Source organism: Tauraco erythrolophus, chromosome 3, assembly GCF_009769465.1.
Source record: "Tauraco erythrolophus isolate bTauEry1 chromosome 3, bTauEry1.pri, whole genome shotgun sequence".
NCBI lineage: Eukaryota > Metazoa > Chordata > Aves > Musophagiformes > Musophagidae > Tauraco > Tauraco erythrolophus.
In genome coordinates this window covers 408,385-418,874 of record NC_141467.1, presented here as the reverse complement: position 1 = coordinate 418,874, position 10,490 = coordinate 408,385, and the positions used below count along the sequence as shown (strand labels likewise).

Below are 10,490 nucleotides of genomic sequence, written 5' to 3'. Positions count from 1 at the left end.
CCTGAGCAGGTTGGATTGAGCAGACTTGCTTTCTAGAAGGACTCTTGCCAACATCTGGCCACCCAAAAGCACGGAAAGGCTTGCTTGGAGCATGGGCATGATGGACTCACATACCACTGACATGAAAAAATGGACCTCACGGCAGTTCACGCTAGAGAAATGGCTATCATATGCATTGATGCTTTTCAATTTAGTCTTTGAAAAATAAAAGGGGAAAAATGTTCTTTTTTGCATCTTTCAGTTTAGTGGCCATTACTGTCCTTTTAGTGATGGCATCACAGATGTTTTCAGACCCATAGACAGAGTACATGAAGAGTGTCACGAAGCACGCGACACCAACTGCTCTTGAAATAACACTGCTACTGTAATGAGACACGAGTTTGGGAAACTTGATGACCACTTCTGCCACGAAAGATGGACACAGTCTTCCCTACAGAAGGATCCAAATGTAAACCAACTCACTACCCATAACTCTAAGAGTATGTGAATGTAAAGGGCAAAAGATTTTTGCTCATATTAAATAAAAAATAAGGAACATTACAATTACAAGCAAGGTCACCTTCTCCCTGCTCAAGTTATTTGGAAGTAATACAGTGTGAAAAGGAAGTATGAGACCTTAGAGTCACTTATCCTCTGGCTCTGTTTTTCTCTGATTAATTAAACGGGTGAAAAGCAGGAGCTCAGGGCCCATAGATCAGCATCAGCACAATGCATTTCATAACTGCTCTGTGAGGACAACTCCAAAAGCCAATCACAGGGTACTTATTAAAGGGGCCTTCTGATGTAGCCCCTTATAGCAAAAACCTGCTGGATGCCCCAAATTACTCAGTTACACCTCATTAAATTAGATCAGTTGCTTGTTGCCAGCATATTCTCCATGCAGCCCAATGGCTTTGTAACCAAAGCTGCTGGAAACCTGTTTAATTGCTCGATTGTTTTTTTTTAAAACATCTTAGGCAATGGGTAGAATACTGCAATTTGTTAGATAAAGCAGAGGATATACTAAAAGAGAAGAAGAGGAAAAAACCCAACAGAAAAACAGAAATCAGAAAATCAATGCTGTTACATTAAGGTTTTTACTGGGCTTCTTTCAGCTATGTTTGCTTTCATGTTCTTGACCAAAGAGCTCTCGGGTAAGGAAACATTCATAAGTTGCTTCCTGAACAAGTCTCCTCAATTACTTTGCTGCCTCTGTAATTCAAACACTTACAGAATTCTTTCTAAGGGCAGCAGCAGCAGCATTAGCAGAGCAACTGGGGTGGTCTTGTTACTTTAAACCTCTTTGAAAATTCACAGCCTGCAACCACCTCACATGCCAGTGTCCACTCTGGCTTGGAGGCAGAGATAAAAAAAACTTCGGAGAGACCTATTAAATAAACCCTGTTTTCACAACAGTAAAATCTCTAACAGTTTTGATTCACTGAAGCAGTGCTCCCAAACAACTCTCTTTGTTTTCAATCACTTTTATAACAGCCTCAAACTAAAAAGCCAGAGCAGAATACCTGTCTGTGTGTGTACACACATATAAATTACCTCAAGAGACTGATTTTTTTTTTGACTTCTTGTCAGCATGGAGCGATTTTTTTTTTTTTTTTTTTTTTTGTTTTAAGAAAATTTACTTGACTCCAGAAATAAATTTGAATCTATTTGCTCCTCCACACTTAACAGCACTCCTTTGTTAGCATTTCTATGTTACTGTGAAGACACACAACAGGTAATGAAAAACACAGATAATAAGGGCCTTGGAGTTGCATTGCTGCAGATCTATTATCAGCCAGACACTCCTTCTGTATTTATTCCAGTTGAGAGAGGGAAAAAATAATCTCTAGTTCCTTTTCACTGGAAACTCCAACGATATTTTTCATATATAAAAAAAGGAAGTTTAGGGCCAAAGGAAAATTATTTAAAAGGGATGGAGGCTGAACACAATGCATTCTATTCAGCTTCTGTTCTCATGCTTACCAGTCTCCAGCTGAAACACTAAACACTTAGCCCACAAGATGCAAAGGGATTTTGAAGGACCCCTCTTCAGGGATAGAAATAATTATCTCCCAAGCTTTAGGTTCCAAGGGCTTAGAAGTGGGACTGTACAAAGAACTAATTAAATAAGAAATGGCACCAGAGCGTGGTCTCCTGAAAAGGTGAATTTGTGGGCTGTAGTGCATTGCTAGGAAAGAACACGCACTGCTTGTGCAAAAATAAAAGAGCGTATTGGAAAGTGACAGATTTGTGTTCTCAGCTCTCAAAATTGTCAGTCTCAAAAATATTCTTGCTGGAGACATAGAAGAAAAATGCTAGTATGAGAAGGTCTGATTTTATGGGGTCAGGTAATCCTGAAGGAATACAGAGGAAAACCCAGGAGACGGCCTAGAACACCTTGCTTTGCTGGGGTACAGCTAGCTCTTCTGAACCTCTCCTTCCCACCCTCCAGGGCCCCATCTGGTAGATTGGCACTAATGAGACATTCAGATAGCTGGGTAACCATTGTTACAAAATCAAAAAGTACATTTTAAATGTAGGGAAAGGGGACAAAAAGAGGAAAAATACAGATGTTCAATGGAATGCTTTTCACACTCTCTGTCAACACCAGACAGTATTCAGTAAAAATTACAATGTAAAAGACCAGCAACAGCTTCCTTTATATATCCATACCTGTGGATATATCCATATATGCATGCAGCATATGTCCTTTACTGCAGCACCTATGTAATGAAGTAATAAGTGAATTAATTTAATTCTGTTTCACAAAATGGGCCAGATCCTTAGTTGAGAGAGCATAGGATTGTTTCCACAAGGTTCAATATCAATTCTCTCTCTCTGGCGTGTTCTTCAGTCTCACTGCTTTTGTTAAGCTTGACAGGCAGGAGGAAAGAAGCTTCCACTTCTCTTATCACCACAATTAATCACTGTGATGCTTAAGTCAATGAAAGCTAACTAAAAACCGGTCAGGAACTGTTGGCCATAAACTCACTAAAGATCAGATTTACTATCTAGATTTACTATCCTCAGTAAATATCTAATAGGAGGAAGCAAGGAAGGAAATGGAAATTGGAAAGGGACTTGAGACTCCTGTGGACTTTCGTGATAAAATTACAGAGGTTCATTGCTTAACCAACTTTTCATAGAAAGTGTTCTGACATTTGTATAAAATTAGACTTTTAACTGTAAGTCATGTCAATATTTACAGCATTTAACTAGAAGGCAATGTAAAATTTGCTTGAAAATTCTGGGGAGGTAAACCATTACAGGTCATTACACATCTATGCAGTGAACTATATGTTCACGTGATCCTTATGCAAGATTTCTAGCTAAAAATAAAGAATAATAGAAAGCGCATGTTTGTGCTGGAGACCAAACTATTTCAAGTATGAAACTGCACAGAGCTAGAGGTTAGAAGAAAAGGAGTGTCAGCATCAATCAATTTACTTTCCAGTTAGGTGAAGTCCCAAAGTCAAATTTAACTAGAAGTCAATAAATCTCACTCCAATCGAAGCAGTATGGGCCACAGCAGTTGTGTAAAATCACACACTGGGCACACAACGACAACAGATGCAAACAGCAATTTGCTATCAGCTGGAGAGTAGCTACGACTTACAGCCCAAAACATGCAAAACAATTCTATCTCCAAGCTTCCACAGAAAGGCACAGCGTAGCAGGAAGAGCAACTAATAAGCACAGGGAGCTAAAGTTATGCAGTCTTGTATATCCTTCTGCAGTGTGGCTCTGCTTTTTTCTCTCCAGCAAAGCTTTGCTGCTGGCCAAAATGGAACAACACTATTGAAATAAACAGTGCTCACCACAGGAACTCGATTTATTCTCCATACCGTACCTCAAAAGCCCACTGTCTGAGACTAACTGGTGTCTGTTGTTGGTCTGTATGTACCTGCTCCCTGACCAATCCACAGAGAATGATGTTTTCACACTTATCTACCTCATCAGCAAAACAGACTTCCGGAGTCTCAAGGGTCATCAAAAGCGTGCGGGAAGTAAGTAGAAGGTTTGACTGAAGCAGACTGCCAGCTCTCCACCCAGTCAAGGTCAAACAGCTGTGGGGTTGTGTGTCCACCATGGTTGTGTCCTCTTTTCACCTGTGCTTAGGTGAAAAAGTTTTTTCTTTGCTGGGAAAAAAACCCACAAACACCATATTCTGTCCCTATTACCTGATGTGATGTTAAAAAAATTAAGTAAATACAGGTATGTACAAAGAACGGGCACAAGATCTCGGACATGTAACAGGGTTTTGACAGGGTACCACTTTGTTCATGATGAGACAAAATTATAAGTCTGACCTTTTAGCTGAAACAAAAGGCGAAAGAATCTTTAGGGCAGCGCAACCACTGACTCCTCTGAAAATGAGAAGCACTGATTATTATCCTAGCCTAGGGGAAAAACTGCAATTCAAAAATTGCTTGTTCTTGTCACAGTAAATCTTGAACGCTTTTAATGAAAGTTGCTCTCCTTCATGAAGTATTTCTTGCTAAAAAACAGGACAGCACATTAATACAGGGCTTTAGATATCCTTAAAGTCAGGTTTAATTGGGGCAATTCCCTCCAGTGAATCAAAAGATGACATTCGTCTTCAGTGCCTGGTTGGAATGCTAAACTGAAAGCAGGGCTGAAATGTCACGGTAAAATAATGCTAATAATTATTCTGAATGTTACATTCCCCTTGACCTTGGAATTTAAGAGGCTGAGATGAAGGCCTTTTGTCGAAAGTCAGGAAGTCATCTGGAGACTTCACTGACATTTATGATTAATACGATCTGGCAACATTAGGGGAGGCGATACAAAATATGCTACTGGTTTCCAGCAAAGAGTAATTTCATCTCGTATTTTTGTGGGATCTACAGATAAAAAGCACAAAACAAAACAACAATCTCTATAAAATGAAATTCATACCACTGTCACAAAAGAGAAGAAAACATTCTCCGTTTCATACAAGTAATGATTTCTCGTAAGACACAAAAAGTAGGGCACCAAGCCCCCAATCCAATTGTTTCCCTATTATGCCTTGTTACCACAGCAGATTTTCCACTTCATTTGCAGCTTAACACTAGAAGGGTAACTCTGTGGGGTGAAGATTTTATATGCTGGTGTCCTGAAGCGACTCTTGCAGCCTGTGTTTGCACCTCGCATGCGACAGAACACGCCTCCCCGCTGGTGGCAAATGCAAGGCAGGGAAAGCCTGAAGTCTTCTATGGCCAATGGCAGAGGAGACTCTGTACCTCCAGCTTCCACAAAAAACAGTGGAAGGGGACAGCGCCCCTTTGTACTCCTCTTTTGACCCCACCAGAGCCAGGCAATGAAAGGCTGCAATGGTGGCAAAAGGGAGAATGAAGGCAAGTATTTGCTAACACCCGGCACTCGCAGAGTTAACCCTTGCAACTGGTCCAGCTTCCTAAGGATTCAAGGAGGAGATAATTTGCTCACACCCTGGGCTTGACAAGTTACGCTTTTAAAAGCCTCCCATGAAATCTGGCCGCTTTAAGTTTATACACATGGGCGCATTTGAAGACGCAACCCTATCGAAGGTGCTGGCAAAAACAGGTCTCAGAAGAACCTGCCCTAACAGTGACCTGCAATTGTGAAAGCACGTCTCGTTCTCCATCCTCATTCCGTGGTGGACCTTAACTGTCAGGCTCGGAAATAAGAGAGGGAAAGTAAGGCAACACAAGTATTTGTAGTGAAAATGTAATTTTCTTAAGTTAGCTTGGTACTAAAATAATCTGAAGCAGCGGAGACACTTCAGTTTAGAGCCTGCCTCCTGGGCATGTAAAAACCAAGACATTTTCTCCAGCTATGTTTTTAATTGTGGTCCATACAAATCTTAAATAGGTATTTGCATAATGAACTGCTACAGCTCACAAAGCCCGTTACAGACTATTGAATAAATGACAGAATTTCTAAAGATGGTCCAAATGATGACTCCAGTCCCTAGATGGAGTGTTCACAGGCTTCAGCTTATTAAATGCTCTGTGTGAGTATCCTAAGCCACATCTGAAAAATCCCATTAATAAATTTTATTAAAAGGAGTTTATAATTATTCCAGCATATTGAGGACTTTTTCATCTGATGTATCCTGTGTTTGACATCTTTATGAACTTCTTTTGCGAAACGCTTTTATCTCCCAAAATTTATTATTCATCTTGTGAATTTTCTATTAAATGCAAACAAGATGCGACCACAGAAATGGTAAGTGTGCTTCAATTCGTGAAAACTGAATTCGTATTGTGAATTATGAATTCAGTAGGTATCGTACAGACAGTCCAAAATGAATAGTAATACATTGCCTAAATAAAGCGGGCCAGAATGTTTAAAATGAGGGAAAACATCCAGAGTGCTCCATGACTGCTCAATTTAACATTCAGTTGCTGTTACACACATAGCACGTGAAGCAGCGATCTGCACTTGCCAATAAAGCTGTAGACACCAAACCAGCCATCTGTATCATCTATATCCTATTTACATAAGAAATAGAGTAATTGCCCATTTATTCTCTAGGAATATTTCCACGGTTTTCCACACTTTTTTTCCTAAAAAAATCCTGCATAAACTCAGCGTGTAACTGGATGAGTGTTGGTATATACAGGCCAGAGTTTGTAATTTAAAAATGGCATCGGAATACCAATGCCATCAGGATTTCCCCAACGGAGGACTCATCTCTCCAGGGACAGGTTCGCCTCTGGTCATGGAGCCACTCAAGAATCAGGCACGAGCTGCACTGCTGCCTCTCGCTCCCCTTTCCAGCACCGGCAGCCTGAGGGTTTGCAGCACAGAATGGGCCAACTGCACCCTCACACTTCATTCTCCAGGAAAGTGAGGGAGACCACAGGAGGATGGAAGGATGAGATGAACTGGAGCTGCCCAGAGTGTGCTGCAGAAGTCATTAAGCACAGAAAAGAAGCTGGCTGGCAACACACATGAACTCCTGAGCGAAACGCTCCACCCGGCCCCGTCTGTCGGACATGAAAGACTCGGGGAAGCCACTGCCAGACTGTTTCCTAACCACTCCCAGTTGGAAAACGGCCAAAGCCAGGCTTTACAGGGGATAACAGACACAGACCCATGAGTATTTCCCTGTGACAGCTCCTGCAGCAGCAGGGACCGCCGCTGGGATCATCGATCCCTTTTCCAGCCAGGCAGCGTTTCCAACACTCTTGTGTGCCACAAGCAGACGGAATACCACAGCTTGGAAACACTCGGAGGTCCAACCAAGAGTGAAAGGCAGGCACTGGAGTCAATAACGGGTTGCCCAGACCAGAAGCGCCCTGGGGCGCTGCACAGGAAGCCGGGTGAGGGAGGAAATGCAGGTTTAGTGGCAAGTGCTGGGCCACGACTGCCGAGCCTTCCTCAACTTCTGCCGGAATCCCCGCCACCACCAACTCAGATCTGCATGTAAATTGCTGCAACACAGAGAACAGTATCATGGCTACAGATTTTTACCCAGCATCTGCAAGTACATTTTGACACAAACCAAACACGGACTTAATCTGTGGGTTTTGTACAAAAACACGTTGGTGGAGGGATGTGACTGTGACAGTTTGCATGGATGGGAGAGGTAATGGGAGTATGAGGTTAAGGTCTCCTTATTCGTGTGGGACTAACACATTGGTTGGGGTGCAATTTTGAGGGATGAGGTTACGCAACAGAAGAGGCTGAAGGACACCTCTTCATGAACATGCACTAAAGACAGAGTCCCCGGACCAGTCACCCCACGTGGTACCTGTGGCTGCTGCCTCCCAAGGATGCCACGGGTACATTTGGCCACTGCTGGTTGCAGTAACTGAAGAAATGAACATTGAGGACTCCAGGCCTGAATTTCCAAAGGTCGATGTTTCAATAACTCCCTAAGCAATTTCTTCACAGGGCTCAAAGCAGAGGCAGGGGCGGGGGGAACAAAAAGCATTGGCACAACACAGAAGAAGCCGAGCATCACCTACTTTGCTGCATGGGAAGAAATAGTTCATGGATTTAGCCGAGTTCCTTTGGTTGGGGGACAGTCTAGATAAAATGAGAACTGTAACAACGTTGGATATAGTCATTCTATTGAGAAATTTTTAAGCACCAACTTTACTACTGAAGGTGTCATTCAGAAATTCATTTCACTGGCGAATCTTACTGAGTTTCCAAAGAAGTGAGCCACAGTGTTGTAAGAAACTAATGTACCTGTTTCATGGAGGCTGATACCACCTCTTATCCTCAGCAGAACACTAAGCAGGTCGGTGTGACATCCTGGAAGAGGAGCTTGAACTTCCTGCTCACAATCCTGTGCTCTAACAGATACAGAACATTTCTACAGCCAGGAACACAACCTTTGGGACCCATGGCTAAACATCTGCACATTCGGTACTGACACTAGTCTGAAGATAATTTAGGAGACACTAGTGTTTGAAAGTACCTGCAGCTAGTCAGCCACATCTTGCTGTAACACAGCTGGCTAAAACAGAAAATAGCATTTATACACAAATGAAAAAGTCAGGATTACAGAAACGGAAGTTTCTTCAGCGTAACCAGCACCAGAGCACACAGACAAGCAAAAAACCTGAAATATAATTTAGTAAAAAAAAATAAAAATCAATGCCAGCAAAGGTACTAAACTCCAAAGAAATGTAGGCTGGGGGTTCTGAAAGATGCTGCATGCTTCTATGAGTTCCCTACACTGTATCTATCCTGGAGGCGAAAACCTGAAACCATAAAAATTATATAAAAACGAAAACAATGCCTGGAGGGCTTCCCAAACACGCATGCCCTCCATAGTGTCCTCACTGCATTTCCTCAACAGACAAAACCTGAATCTTCACCAGTTCTCCTGGGGACTTCGAAGTTCTTTTCTGCTTAGGCTCTAGCGTGGGTTACAATGCCCAGAATGAACAGGGCTCACCCATGTGGGTCTGACAGGTTCAGCACTTCTGTTCCTTCCCTCTGTTCTTCTAACAAAGAGCAAGTGGCACAGTATTGTCTGTCTGAATTGTAAGAACAGGAAAAACTTCAAAGAAAAAGAGTTTTAGAGCTATAAACGGTCTCTCTATACCACTCTTTACCTATTCCCTATGAAAAGATTTCAGGAGGTTCAGGCTCCTCAGACCTTTCAGTCCGGTTTTCACATGAGGAAACAGCTTCTTAGCAACTCCTTTGCCCTGATCTGAAAGACATTTAAAATTCTTTATGGTCCTTCCGCTTTCCAGTAAAAACAAAACAAGCTGTTTAACTTCATTGCAGCCTGACAGTTAATAGCTCCTGTATTGTCTCTTAATCACACGGAAATGTCTGCTGAAGGATGTGTCATTGTTTTAGCTTCCTGATAGCTTTTTCCTTAGCAGCCTGCCATGGAACTGAATTAACTGTATTCATATTGTAACCATAATTTACAGCTTTTTAAAGCAACACCATACGGATCTTCAAAATCATAAGTGGCCCACAAAGAAGGTGAATGAAAGAAGGGCTCTTCCATGTCTTTCAAAAAAAGAACTAGAGGAGCATCAATGGAAAAGGCGGATCAGAGTTCAAAGCCAAGAGAAGGGAATGCTTCTTCACACAGTGAAGACAGTTGCTGCACTCTCCTTGCTGCAGAAAGATCAAATTTATCTGGCTCAGAAAAATCAGGAAAATTAATGGAAAAGAATTTACACAAGGACCTGCTTTGGCTCAGAAAGCCCTTGAACCAGAAGTCACTGCAGGCTGGGAAAATATTGTTGTGAAACATTGCTGCATACGTCCCTTGCTTATAGACTCTTCTGTCAGCACTCGCCAGTGCCCACCCCTCCCGACGCCCAGTCCCGTTCCCTGGGGCACTCACTCCATTGCTGGGTCAAGGCGCAGAGCAAGCTCCAAGTCCACCTCCCACTTCCCACACTCGTCTGACATCGTGTCCTCATACTGAGGATATACTCAGTCCTCATACTGAAGATATGTGTGGCATAAAACCCACAAGCATGGATACTACACTTGATTTTAGCTAAGAGGCCGAGAAGGGATGCGGAGACAAGACAGCAAGTTGGCATAAGTCGGAACGTCAGTTCCTGTGGTCTCATTATGGTGGTGCTCCATGCCCTGCCCGCATCTCCCTGGAGAAAAACAAGGACTTGACAACAGAAACAAGCCACCATTCTGTACTAACGCCATTAGCGGTGTGAGATATGAATGAGTGGAAGAAATACGTCTTCAGTTTTTTCCCCACGTTTTAAATTGTCTAAGACGTACATTGTCTTTTGATAATTCCTTTCTTTATTTGCTAAATTTTGTCTCCATCCTACTATTTTGCTTCTTTTCCTTATTTTTCCTTAGCTCTACAGCATTGCAACACACTCTCCCATTCTCTCAATGACTCTCTTGATTGCTATCAAGACAGCTCTTACAGAACGCTTCGATCTTAGACTCTCAGATCAAAATATGAATCTCCAAGAGATTTGTATTGTATCAATCTGATTTTATAACTGAGAAGTTTTAATCAGAGAAAAATAAGACCCTCATCTAAAGCCTGTGATATTTGC

At 42.2% G+C, this 10,490-nt stretch overlaps 1 pseudogene; it reads right to left on the bottom strand.

The window, feature by feature from the left end:
* Nucleotides 1-9,877: 9,877 nt before the first annotated feature.
* LOC147528941 (U2 spliceosomal RNA) lies at nt 9,878-9,975 on the bottom strand (annotated as a pseudogene).
* Between the last annotated feature and the right edge of the window lie 515 nt (nt 9,976-10,490).